Here is a 13,727-nt window from a genome sequence, read left to right as displayed (position 1 = left end):
GTTCCTTTTAGAAAAGAGTCTTCTATCAAGTTATATAGCTGCACAACACATTAAAATCCAGCAAGCTAGCATTCAACATAATTTTTGCATCTGTTTAAATTCTTGTTGCAGTAAGCAAGACAAAAAGGTTTAGAGGTATACACAGAAATGAACTGCCTTTTTGGTTTTATTCTACCATTTGCTGGCCCTTCCAAGACAAGCCTTACAATGAACTGAATAATAATAATAATAATAATAATAATAATAATAAACCCAGTTAATAAATAAAACTGACTGAATCCAAAAACATTGTGGAAATAGAACCAAACTGATAATGTGGGTTCCTTTGAGAATGGCAGCTGTAGAGGACGTCTTCTCTCTGTGATTTTGGTAATTTTTGGATAAACAGTTCTTCACAGATTCTTGGAGAAATTAAAAAGATACCCATTGCCACAGAAGAGTGGAGCAGTACAGTTGGTGTCAAAACACTAATAGACGTTTATTACAAATATATGTAACAGCAATCAACATTTTATTGCCACAATTCCACGTATTTAGTTGTGCCTATTGGCCCAGCTCTTTGCCGAAACTGTGTCATCTCTGCTAAGCTACCTCTGGCAAACGCTTTATTCGTTCAGTAACCCATCAAAACAAAGTTTTTTAATAACCTCTTTCTTGATTAGCTCCAGTGTCACCGTTTCAGAGAAGGTGCTGCCTTAGGGAGATGGCAGAAGAGTCAAAATAGAAATGCAGCACGTTAAACTATAGTTAGTTATTTTCTTTGCAGCTGCAGTGATCTGAAGAGAAGCCAATTAGAAGACGTATGTTAGAGTATAGCTATCAAAGGATGAATAGATTTGCCATTTTCTGATGATGTAAAACTCCTCTAGCCTATAATACCAATGTTTGCCTAGTGCATCACTTTAAGAGTGTAATCTAGCAAGGTGTTGTTTAGTCTTGATCTGTTTGTGGCCTGTTGCATAAGAACAGAATTTTTTTAACATCAAGAAACCTGGAGGATGCATCTCAGTTTTAAGTGTTGCTGCAGTTTGAGATCATTAGTATAGATCTTCTTAGACATACTCAGAAAAAAGCCATAAGACAAATCCCAGCATCTAAGAAACGGAGAGGATTTTTCCCTCCATTATCCTGGTGTCAGAATAATCTTTGTAATTACTATAAATTAAGCCCATATTTAATATTATAAATAGAATGATATTTCATTAGTAAGCAAGCTTTTCTATCATTGCACTAAAAAGCATCCCTCCTTAATGAATGTTTATGAAGGAAAACAAGGGTAGTTTTCACATGAGTTGAGCTCCAGCTTGCTCCCTTTGTTTACCTGCAAGCATCATCTGAAAATACACCCAGCACAGAAAGACATCTACTGACTAAACAGTTTCCTGAAGTAAACATTTCATTAACCTTTGTAAAGTGAACAGTTTTTCCCAAGAGAGAAAGTATGTTTCAGATAAAAGATAAAAGAACAGCAAAGCAGGGTACCTGATCAAAAGAGCTTTCATATTAAAGACTAGGTGGCAGATATCAATAGTGCGAAAACCTAAGAGATATAGAGGTAAGTAATTACACACCAAAGACTCCACCTTTTTGCTAGCATCCAAGTCATAGCCAAACTCCACTAGGCAAAGAGCTGGCTGGAAGCTGCTTTTTATTTTTAGATAAAAGCAGGCTACATCTACAGTTGTGCTGTTCACGTATCCATTCACTCCAAAGACAGCAATTTTCTCAAAGCAGGGGATTCTTCATGTGTAGAAGAGACCTTTAGTAGCTGACTTCAGCCACAGGGGCCCAGATTTTCTGCAGCATTTACAGGGCACTCGGCCACCACTTGGACCAGCAAAGAATATGATCAGCTCTCTGTGCTGAACCTATTCCATGCTGAAGTGACTTCAAGATATCCCCCCTCACAACAGCTGCCTCCTAAATGCCTCTGTTTAAGTGATTTACAGTCACATTTTCTTCTTTTCCTTGTAACGTTTTTTTCTCCACCAGGGCCTTGTTCTTCTTAATTCTGAAGGGACCAAATGAAAGCATTGACTAGAGAAAGAAAAGTGAGAATTGAGTGTACACAAGCCTGTTCACTAAATGAACAAATGGGAATCAATCTGTTTCCAAAAATCTTACAGATAAGAATCTCAAAACCCTACATGTAATAAATGTAGATAAAACATATTCAGTCATGAGCATGATTTCTCATCCAGAAACCCTTTAGAATTAAAAGCAGGGTTTTATCCCACTTTTTTGTTCCTCACACTGGTCTTTTCCAGGATACAACATATGACCTTACAGTACAAAATACTGCAGGCAATTTTTTAAACTCATTTGCCTCAGTGTTTCATTCTCTTACATTTTTCTTGATAGGAAGAAAATAAGAAATAATAGATTCTGACCGCTGAGTTTCATACAAGTGTGAGTCTCTACCTACTTGCAGGTAAGAGACTTGGTAGCAATAAAAGAGTAGAGTGAATAATGGCAGTTGGCGTATCAGGCACATGAGGCTAGAAATGTTGTCATGTTGTGCTGTTATTGGTACCCATCCTCACTGTCCTGAACTTTGGAGTAGATCCCATTGTTTGTCTCCCTTGATTAGATGTTGATGAACACATGAAAAGATGCTATAGGAAACAAACATAGTGGATAGATGGGAAGGGATACAGTTTTAAGACATTTGAAGGTGAAGGAAAAATACTTGAAATAAGTGCAAAGGACATCTACACTGGAGTTTCAAAGAGCTGCTAGTATTGTCCAGGCTATTGGCAGATGAAATTCTTATATAAGCTTCATTTTCAACACACTGGATGGCAGGAGGTACATAAAAGGCATTTAAAATCAAAGTTAAAACTAAACACATAGAACTGGAGAAACAAAAGTAATCCTACAAGCAAAGGTTATTACTTCAGAAACTATTTCTGTCCACTGTCCTTCCTATTTTCTTGCTAATCTACACTGGAGCCTTAGCAGTGAAATATTCAGAAGGGTCCAGCCCCACTGAAATCCAATTTCTTTTTCTATTTTTAAAATTAAAGGTCTTGAGTCAAACCATGATATATTATGCAATGAATCTGCAACAGTAAGAGCTGTATAACATTGCCAGCTAGTGGTCACTTGACTTCAGAGCACAATAACTCAGTTCTAGCACAGTTTTAATATTTTTGAAATGTAATAAAACCTTTTATAGTTGTAGTTGAAGAAGATGACAAATAAATCACAAACATATTTCAGTAGCTTAGCTACCAGAACCTAAAAATCTGCATGAAGGTAACATTTAGTTCATGAATATGTTAGTCCTGCATTTATGTTTAGTTTTCCAATTCAAGAGTAAATGGGTATTTTAGGATCACAACAGCACTGATTCTCACAGTGTAGGAAACTGTATTACAGCTTAATTAATGTTTGATTTTACTGTCTGTGCCATCTCTGAGCTATGTATTCTGACACGTAGATAATAATATGATTTTTTTATTATGATTGTTGCCAATAAATACTATTTATCAATTAAAAGTAAACTTCCACAGAGGCACAGACATCAGCAAAACAAACATGAAATGGATGCTAAAGTGGCAAGGAAAATCCAGGAGCATGCATTTATAATAAGGCATGCATTTATAATAATTACACTTACAATATTAATGATGCATCTTTCTGAATTCTCTCTGTAATCTACGGTCTAGCTTCAAACAGGCTGTTTTGTGAAGTAAGGTATAAAGAAACATGAGCACCAAGTAATGCAAAATACATGGTAAGACAGAGTAAAGGAATGGAAAGAACAGATCCTAAGGTAAATGTCATGTCCTGCAAAAACATATATGCTTAGCTCTGTTTCCATAGATAGCTTCACTGTCTATGCTACCTTTGTAAAAATTAAGGCTGTCAGCATTTCCGTGTCAGGATGTAAAGGTCATAGAGCAGAATACACATTTTGGAAGCAGACATTTCCTACAGATTAACATAAGAAAAATGGAATTTGTAGGAAATTATATAAGAAATTACAACTAATACAAAATTTTAAAGGCAAGTCTACAATGCTATAAAGAGTTACCACCAAACAGTTCTATTAAGGCATTGTTGGGATTAATACTGTCTTAGTACACTAAAGGGTATATCCATAACACCATTTGCAAGCAGTTTTAAACGTGCTCTGTTCACACTTGGTTCAACCACGATTGGGAACTACCATTACCTTGCCACAAATCAGTGTTAATTCATCTCGCCTTGCAGCCAGATTTATTGTATGGGCTTCATTTCTGAGCTAGCTGTGGTTATGGGGCCTGGCCGGCTCAGAGTGGGAAGACATCAAACTCATATTGGCAGGGAGCACCAGCAGGATCAATCTGGTTTTGCCTGTAAAGGACCAAGCAAACATATCCTAAAAAATAATCTGTTTGAGGTCCTTCCTGCCTCAGGACGTCATTCTGCAAAGATTTACATACCCATTTAATTTTATTCTGACTTCAGCAGGACTACTCAGCATGGATAAATACAGGCGTAGAAGGCATCTTTACAAATTATTCTGATAGCCAGGATAAGTACAAGGTGCGAATTGAGATACTGAGTCTGAGGCCCAAGTCCACAGCTGTCTGGAAGATTGTGCTGCCATTAAAATTCATACGAGGAGTACCCCTAGAGAAAAAGATCTGTCAATAAAGGCACAGAGCTACTGCTGAGGACAGAACATCTGTCCTAAACTCAGAATCCTTTAAAATTGTCTACTACCTGTGATGGAAGCCCTAATTTAGGAGGTGTCTTTAGAAACAGGAGAGAAGGCAGATTTCATCTTTTACCCTGAGAGAGCGATTAAAGCAGGCAAAGGAAAATTTGTTCCCTTCAGGATGCATCTGCACCAGTGACATAGTTCAGAGCAGTTTTGAAGTACTTCCCCTAATTGTTTCTACTTAACAGTTTCTTTTCTCAGAGTGGTTTTCCTGTACACTGAGCAGATTCCCTGGGCCTTGTACCAGGTCTCTCTGACACAAGAACATCCAGTCAGCCCTTAAACCTTTTGCCTTTAGCTATCTCCAAACCACATGTGTGATGGAGACTTTTGGCCCAGGGGACCAAGCTAGATGTCATTCAGAGTAAATCTCCTGAACCACCACTGTAAACAGAAACAGAAGTCCAGGACCAACCTCCAACTACTAATCCCCTTCTACTGTGCAAATGACCTCCCAATGTAGATATAACAAAAATGTATTGTGTAAACAACAAGAAGCCAAGCTCCTGTTACATTGTTAGTCACTACTAACAGAACTTAGATCTTCAAACACACACAAACATTGTTCATTAGCAGATTATTTAATTAGACTCAGCAGTATCAGGTACTGTGAAATGCATCTGTAAGCCTCCCAAGGCACGAGCAGACTTGCTGTCAAGCAGTGAAGTTAATAATTCTAGATGGGCCATTGCCATCCCCAAAAGTGCCCAGGGATGACTTAGATTTTGCTAATCATCACAGTGCACCATGGAACTCATGTCATTCAAGATCTCAGACTCTCCTTAAATATTTGCAAAAGTATTCAGCTGCTAGGAAATGCCTATTTTTAACTTTCATTTTCAGGCACTTGCCTCAGTGCCCCACATACATTCTCCTTCAGCCCAAGCATGCCCTGTAGCTCCAACTTCCCTCCTCGGTCAGACATGGTGGCCTCCATCTCACTGTGATCTAGCTGTATGTCTCATGTTTTCTTTCCCCTTTTCAATTACAGGAAGTTTTGCTTGCTAAAAGATCTTGGCAACACTTTTCTAACTAACTTGGTAGTTACTAACCTGTGCAGCTACAAGCAGCTTGCGGAGGAGTGCTTTTAGGCTAATAGTCACACCATTCCAGTGCTGTCCATGAGTCTACAAAGACTAGCACATTTGTCACTTCTTGGATCACACTATGCTATGCCAGCACTGCCAATTTTTACAATGTTTTATATAATCCCCTCTACAGCCTTCATTTTGTTCAGCGCAAAAACTTTGGAGTGCCAAAGACACATTGATCTCAACTTCCCACACAATCCAATACCTGATCAGTGACTCATTTTCCTCCTTCCAACAATAAGTGTTGTCAATACACATGCATGTACTTTCTTTTTTTATGCTTAGAGCTTTTCTTGATGTAGGCTTCACTTCTGCACAGAGCTGCATTCCTAAATTTTCTGTAATGCAGTTGCACAGTTAGCTCATCTGCCTGAAATAATGGAAAGACACTAAAACCAAACTGTTTCAGATCTGACATTGCCGCTAAGGAAATTTTGCTTTGACAGCTTTCCTGTTTGGTGGCACCACTTGCTTTTGCGGGCACAGAGCAAAGCACTCTCCAGCCACTACCCACTCTACTAAAATGGTGTCAATCACAGCAGGGCTTTCAACTCACTCCTCTATTTGTGGGAAGCTGGTGTAGCAAAATTTAATGCAGGATGTTACAGAAGAGGAAGGTGATTTCATTTAATAAAATAACCTCAGATATACTGTGCATGCAGTTGCATACTAACAAGCAGCAAGGCATGCAACTAAGCAGTCTGGCCAGGATCGCTTGTGCATGAGATGGAGGACAAGCAAAGCTGTCCACTCAGCTCTCACAGATCTTGATTTCTTTTTTTGTTGACTATGACACACTGACTTGGGGATGTGCTTTTTATAATCTTTCTGGGTGGACACTGCTTGGGACCTTTCACCTCTGTAACTTGCCTCACCCCTTGTAAACCTCGAGCAAAATGCCCGAGACCTGTGGTTCTTGTGTCTTCCTGTATGAGTATTTTATATCTCCAGAACTCTCAACCTGACAGCATCAATATTTCAGGCTTTTTCTTCTTGCTATCAAGTCATATGAATGAAACTATGTACAGTGTTCTGTAGCAATTAACACATACCATACCATTGTTTGACTGTTTCTAAGGCGTTAACATACTCCTCTGTTAACACTTCAGTCATACCAGTCTTAATATTTTTGGTACAAATCTCTATATATTCTTTAGATTAATTATCTTAGTTTGTTTCCCTTTGTTTTTCACTAACTTAGCCATCTAACCCCACAGAGGCATGACTCCTCCTGTGTCTAACTATTTTCAGTCACAAGTCCATTCAACACAACAGCTGACTGTTGCCAAAGGTATACTACTATTTGCCACGTTTAATTATTAAACCAGAATGTGTTCTATTTTCCATCATCTGCTTCAGCAAATACATTTCTACTGCACAGAGGGTGATTATTTTTGAAAAACTGTATTTTTTTTTCAGTTTAGTGAAATCCAGACTAATCTGTACACAGACAGAGGACAACTATTCAAGCTTACTAAAACTTTTGCGAGACACGAACAACTCACTCATTGTGCATGAGTAGGTGAGGATTTTTAGTCCATGCACAAAATGCATCAATGAAACTGATCTCAGATTTTGTAACTGGCACTTTCAAATAGATCAGCACAACAAGGACTCTTCATTCCCTCAGTCTGTCCTTTACTGGGGGTTGTCTTATGTAGCATTAGAAACACAGTTTTCATCCAGTTGGTAAAGCTCTTTGTGGTCCTTTGAGTTGAAGGCCGATGTCAGATAAAATATTTTTAGACAGTTCAAGAGCTTTTTGCTATAATGCAGGCATTGTATTTTCTAAAAGAGCTGACAAGAAGGTCTCAGACTAACATCCAAGAAGTATGTGTGATGTTTTACACAAGCATTTGAAGTTCAGTGCCTTAAGGCACTTTCTAATTCAAACAACACACTGGGTTTTGAGGGTGGATGTACTACTTCTTCAGCTAAGATTTTCTCCTATGACTAATTCTACTTAGGAATAAAATGGTACAATCTTTTTACAAAGGCATCTACACCTTAAAGTACTCCTGAGACCATGATGTGAAGGCTTACACTGTGACAACAAAAGTGAAGATTTCCTGGTATTTTTACTATTAGCACTAGGCTTTCTAGACAGCTTCAACTAGCAGTGTCAGGCACTTCCAGTTCCTGCTGTCAACGGGATTAATCATCTGAACCTTTGCTAGTAAAGAAAGGATGCAGTCAAGGCTTAAGTGACCAGCGCATACAATGTTCTAAATAGCACTGCTGCGTGACCCTTTCCTTAGACTTTTAGATCTTTTTTATGCAGGACAAAAAGGACACAAGAAAGCATTAAATTAGCATTCCTCTGACAACAAGCATCTGAACACTCCAAGCATGGTTATCTGCTGCTGAACAGCATCACGTACCAACTACTAGAAATCTTCTCAAAAGCCACATGGTCAGAAAAGAATGGTCATCTCAGGGGGGGGGAAAATATTGGAGCATGAACAAATAAACAAAAGACATTTTTACAGCACAGGAGTTAAGGAAGTGGAATCAGCTGCAACATGGACACTTGAGACTGCAGCAGTTGGACTCTTCCGGCTGTGAAGAAAAAGGTACCTGAAGCTCTAAGTTCTCCTCTGAGGAGATGAATGACTACTGGAAAAGCTTGTGGCACCCAGGGTATCAGGGGAAAATGGCTCTGTGAGATGGGGTTGAATTCTCTTCTTTGAAGGCTAAGTTTTTCAGTTTTCAGATATTTAAGTTTGGTGTGCAGGTTTTACTACTAGCTTTTGATTCATAGGATTAATTTTTAAAAATCTAGATATATTTCAGATATAACCTTGGTCAAAGTCATTGATCAATGGGATGTCAAAGATATTTCATTTCAAAGCTAGGTCTTACTACAAGTAAAGCACTTTTTAACTAAATGATTTTAACAAAACCTTCTTGCAACCAGCACTAATCTTTACTGTATCAACTTCCAGATAAAGCTTGCCACTTCATGAGATTTTTATTGGGTTGGAAAACTCATTTGGTTAAGTCAAGCTGCTTTCTTTCCTTCGCTCTGTCTTCAGTAACCCCACACTATCTCAAATGCACTTTTATTACACTTATCCTACACCTTAGCTGGGCCGGCACTTCTGGTAATTGTGTTAGAAATATAACAGCATAAGTTGAAAATCTCAGGTTGAATTTGGAGTCTTTGCAATTAAAGAAAAATAATCATCCAATTTAAAAATAAAATTTAAAAAATTTACCTCAAAAGACATACATGGAATCTTTCCTGTTTTCCATTTTTATAGTCTGTTTTCCAAATATAATTACATTCAACACTGAATAAGAGCAAATAAATTCAAAGATACTTGCCCTGGGCTCATTCCACAAACTTGGAGATAAGCTTTTACCTTTGTCCATCCCCTAATAAAATAAAAGACCAAGACCTCAACCAGCTGCTTGAGGCACCTGTGCAGAACTTTTTAATATTACTGCTACATGGTACCTTGATGTTCCAACACCGCCCCCCCCCCCCCTCCCTCCCCCCCGAGATGGGAGAAATAGGGCAAATGGGTTGGTTTTACTACCTTCAGTTATTGCCTAGAGTCATGAGTTGTTTTTCCTTTTGACAGATGCTGTAATGTCAGGGCAGCACCAACCTACTCATGGTGAGGCTCTACCCCAGGAAAGTGTTTTGCTCATAATATGCTGCCTGCCAGTCTGACCTTTATCACATTTTTCTTTTCTTTCACCTTCAGGAAGGGCAGCTGTGGTGCTGCTGATGTATTTAATATACAGATAAATAATTTCAGAACTGTTCTGAAACACTAAAACTTGAACTCTTCTCCTGATCTTGCCACATATTCTCCTTTCATGTGATCTGTATTAAAAATAAAAAAATCTGGATTTATTGTGAGTTGCTTGGTTCCATAATCATTAGGAGTTTTCAGTGTTCCATATGGGTTTCCCAAGGTATTTGCCCCAACATGCCTTCATGACTGAAAATTGAAAGCTAACTCATTGGCAGGGAAAGCTTACTTCTGGAGGAAAAATGGAAACACATTGTCTAAGAACATTAAATTCTTAACCACTCAGTTAAGATCACAGATTAGCAGCTCTGCAAACAGCTTGTTCCTCTAAGGACTGTACAGAGGCCTGCAACCTCTCTCGGAGGTCAAAATGTGTGCCTGACAAGGATCTACAGAACGCAATTGGCTTTAGGTGGCACAGTCTAGTGAATATTTATATTTCTCAATCTTCCTTTTCAGTTTTATTTCTCTCTCGGTGTTAACTATAAAAGAGACACCTTTTGTACACTTCTTTAAATATTGTATTGAAGTATTCTACTAGCACTTAAAAAATATGTTTCAGTTATTATGCAGGCCTAAAGAAAACAGCAAGAAAAAAAACTGCTTTAGAGCTTTAAGTAACATGGAAGGATGCTTAGACCTGTTATGTTTCATTTTTTCTTCAGCGCTTAACACTTCAGTCTGTTACTAGAACAATTTTGTCATGTTTTTTTTCCTTCACTATTTTTCACAGGGGTGTTTGAATCACTGCTTGGAGAAAAGGCATCAAGTTGTCAAAAGTGGTATCTGCATACCATACAGCAGACACCTCCATATATGATTAAGTATCTGTAACAAAAGAGAACTCATCACTTGCAGAAAAGACTGCAGTATTTTGCTGCAAAGCATAAAAATATGCTCAAAAATCCTCTGTATCAAAACTGGGAGGAGGAGAAGGTCAAGAAAAATAGTTGCCTGTAAGACAGATTTTCTGGACAAAACAATACAACCACAACAAAGTTTTGAAGAACATCAACACTTTCCACACGTGTAGAAAAGTCGTTTGACATGGCTTATGTTGCTTGCCTGTTGTTCAGTCAAGTTTTTGTTGCATCATCACTACATAAGGTCCTTCTGAGCAGATTTTTGCCTTAATTTAGATGGAGCAGAGTTAGCAGCACAGTTTCCTTTACAGCCTGTTTCTTATGAAAAATAGGCTATTCTGCTTGTCTTCTTGACTTGGTTCTCAAACATTTTCAGATTGACTAGGAAGAGTCTGAGCTTAGCCGATTAAGCTTGGAAGATCCTGTATGTGAAGGCTTTTGGACCACATCAACTGCAAAGTCTGAGCAGGAGATTTTTTTTAACAACTATTTAAATCAAATTATCTTCTCATTAAAAGAAATTCTGATGCTACTATATGCAACATATTGGTTAACACACATGTTGAAACACTAAATCAGAGGTCAAGGTTTTACTATAATCTCACAGTATGTGGGAGATTATAGTAAAACAAAGTGCAGTAGCATCATATTTTTGTGATAAATGCATGTACACAGCAGTGCAAAATATCTGCACAGAGGAAAAGGCAACAAGTATCCTAAGCACAGTTTTCCACATCTTTCATCTCTCTTCCCCCCTCCCCTCCCCTGCTTTTGGTGGGGGCAAGGCTATGTTTAATCTTTCCTGAAAAAAAGAAGAAAGATACATTGCACCAGAACAACTAGAATCTTCTCAGGATCAGGGAAGCACGGGTCAACACAAATGAAAACCAGTAACTGCCCTAAAGAAGCACACCCATTACCTCCCTGAGGAAGTGAGGCAGTGTTTTACTGTTATTTCACAGTTACACTACAATAAAACAAGCCCTGGAGCAGTGTCTCCCAAACAGGGGGTGAACACCCTGGAGGTATGCAAGGCAATCCACGGCAGTGCAGGAAGAAAATACTAGAACTTCCGTTTAGTTTTTATCTAAAAAAGTATTTATTTTTTACAAGGTACTTTACTAGTCCAGCATGTATATAATTTATAATATATACAGTATGGCTGCATGCTCGAAACATTTTTTGGCATCTAGCTCTGGGTTCCCCAGCACAAGAAATACAGGGACCTGTTGCAGCGGGTCCAGAGGGCCACAAAAATGGTCAGAGGGAGGGAACAGCTTTCCTATGAGGAAAGACTGAGAGAGCTGGGTTTGTTCAGGCTGGAGAAGAGAAGGCTCTGGGGACACCCCTTCAATTTATAAAGAGGGCTTATAACAAAGACAGAGAGATGTTTTACCAGGGCCTTGTCCTGGTTTCAGCTGGGATAGAGTTAATTGTCTTCCCAGTAGCTGGTACAGTGCTGTTTTGGGTTCAGGATGAGAAGAATGTTGGTAACACACTGATGTTTTCAGTTGTTGCTAAGTAGCATTTATACTAAGTCAAGGATTCTTCAGCTTCTCATGCCCAGCCAGCGAGAGAGCTGGAGGGGCACAAGAAGTTGGCACAGGACACAGCCAGGGCAGCTGACCCAAACTGGCCAACAGTGTACTCCATACCATGGGACGTCACATCCAGTATAGGAACTGGGAAGTGGGGGCGGGGAATCGCCGCTCGGGGACTGGCGGGGTGTCAGTCGGCGGGTGGTGAGCAATTGCCCTGCGCATCATTTGTACATGCCAATCCTTTGATTATTGCTGTTGTCATTTTATTAGTGTTATCATTATCATTATTAGTTTCTTCTTTTTCTGTTCTATTAAACTGTTCTTATCTCAACCCATGAGTTTTACTTCTTTTTCCCCATTTTCTCCCCTATCCCACTGGATGGGGGGGGAAGTGAGTGAGCAGCTGTGCTGTCCTTAGTTGCTGGTTGGGGTTAAACCACGACAGGCCTGTACTGATGGGACATGAGGCAACAGTTTTAAACTGAAAAGGGTAAGATTAGACTGAACATAAAAATTCCTTCCTTTATGATGAGAACAGTGAGGCACTGGCACAGGTTGGCCAGAGAGGTGGTAGAAGCCCCATCCCTTGAGGCGTTCAAGGTCACGTTGGATGGAACTCTGAGCAACCTGATCTAGTAAGATGTCCCTGCCCCATGATCTTTAAAGGTCCCTCTCAACCCTAACCATTCTGTGATTCTGAGATTCTATTTTAAAAATTCAGATTTGATCCATTGCTGGAATACTATTAGCAGCAGTAAGAAATTTGACACCTGCTACTTTTAACACTAGCATACTGTATGATCTCTTAAGTTCCGTATCAAGTTTAAGACATTCTATACTGGGATCATGCAAAACCTATTTGACTGCAGTCTGGCCTGCAGCAAAAGTAAAATATCCAGCATAAAAGCCCAGGCTTGAATTCCAAGTAGTTCGAAGTAGAACACCTAACCCTCACCAGAAAAAGGATCTTAGTTCTGTAGTACTGTTTAGATCAGCAATGCCACCTTTTTTTTTTTTCCCTTTTTTTTTTTTTTTTTTTTTTTTTTAAAACTGACTCCCTTCCACTCTTTCCACTTCTCTTACCCCAGTAGACACCACATCAGACACAAAAGGGACTTCTGAGCAAAGCATGCTTTTCACCATGCTTGATGGCACACATACAACAACAATAGGAATTCAGGTACTATAATCCAGCACTAGGATTAAATCACTTGTGTTCTGAAGCAGGGAAGGCAGAATAGTGAACTTGGAAAAATACACACTTACACATAAGCGTAGAAAGCTTAAGGTGTAGATTTATTATGCATTAGGAAGCTTATTAACTTAAAAACCAAACTGCATAGTACAAAAGGTTCGTTATCTCTGCTCAATGTGGAACAAGTTTCAAAATATATATTTTTAAAATTTGTTCTGTCAATACACAATCCTTTTAAAAAACTGTATATCTGTCAGTACCCTCATTACATTTATAAATACATGATTTACACAGCACCCCATCTGGAAAAATTAAAACTCCTTAAAAATATCTACATATATTGCATACATATAAAACATTCATAGGAGTACTTCATTAAAGTTGGGTTTAATGGTCCATTTACACTGCAGCAAAATACATATAAATCTGTGTATTTTTCATAAAATGTCTCTAAAAATTAGCACATTTGTAGCCATAACTCCTTTAAAGCATCTTTTAGAAAGGAAATTTGATATGAATATATCCATGAGGTTCAGCAGGTAAGACAGTGATATGATGGCTA

Source organism: Accipiter gentilis, chromosome Z (genome assembly GCF_929443795.1).
Source record: "Accipiter gentilis chromosome Z, bAccGen1.1, whole genome shotgun sequence".
Lineage (NCBI taxonomy): Eukaryota > Metazoa > Chordata > Aves > Accipitriformes > Accipitridae > Astur > Astur gentilis.
The sequence above is the reverse complement of the archived record's forward strand: the minus strand, read 5'-3'. Positions refer to the sequence as shown.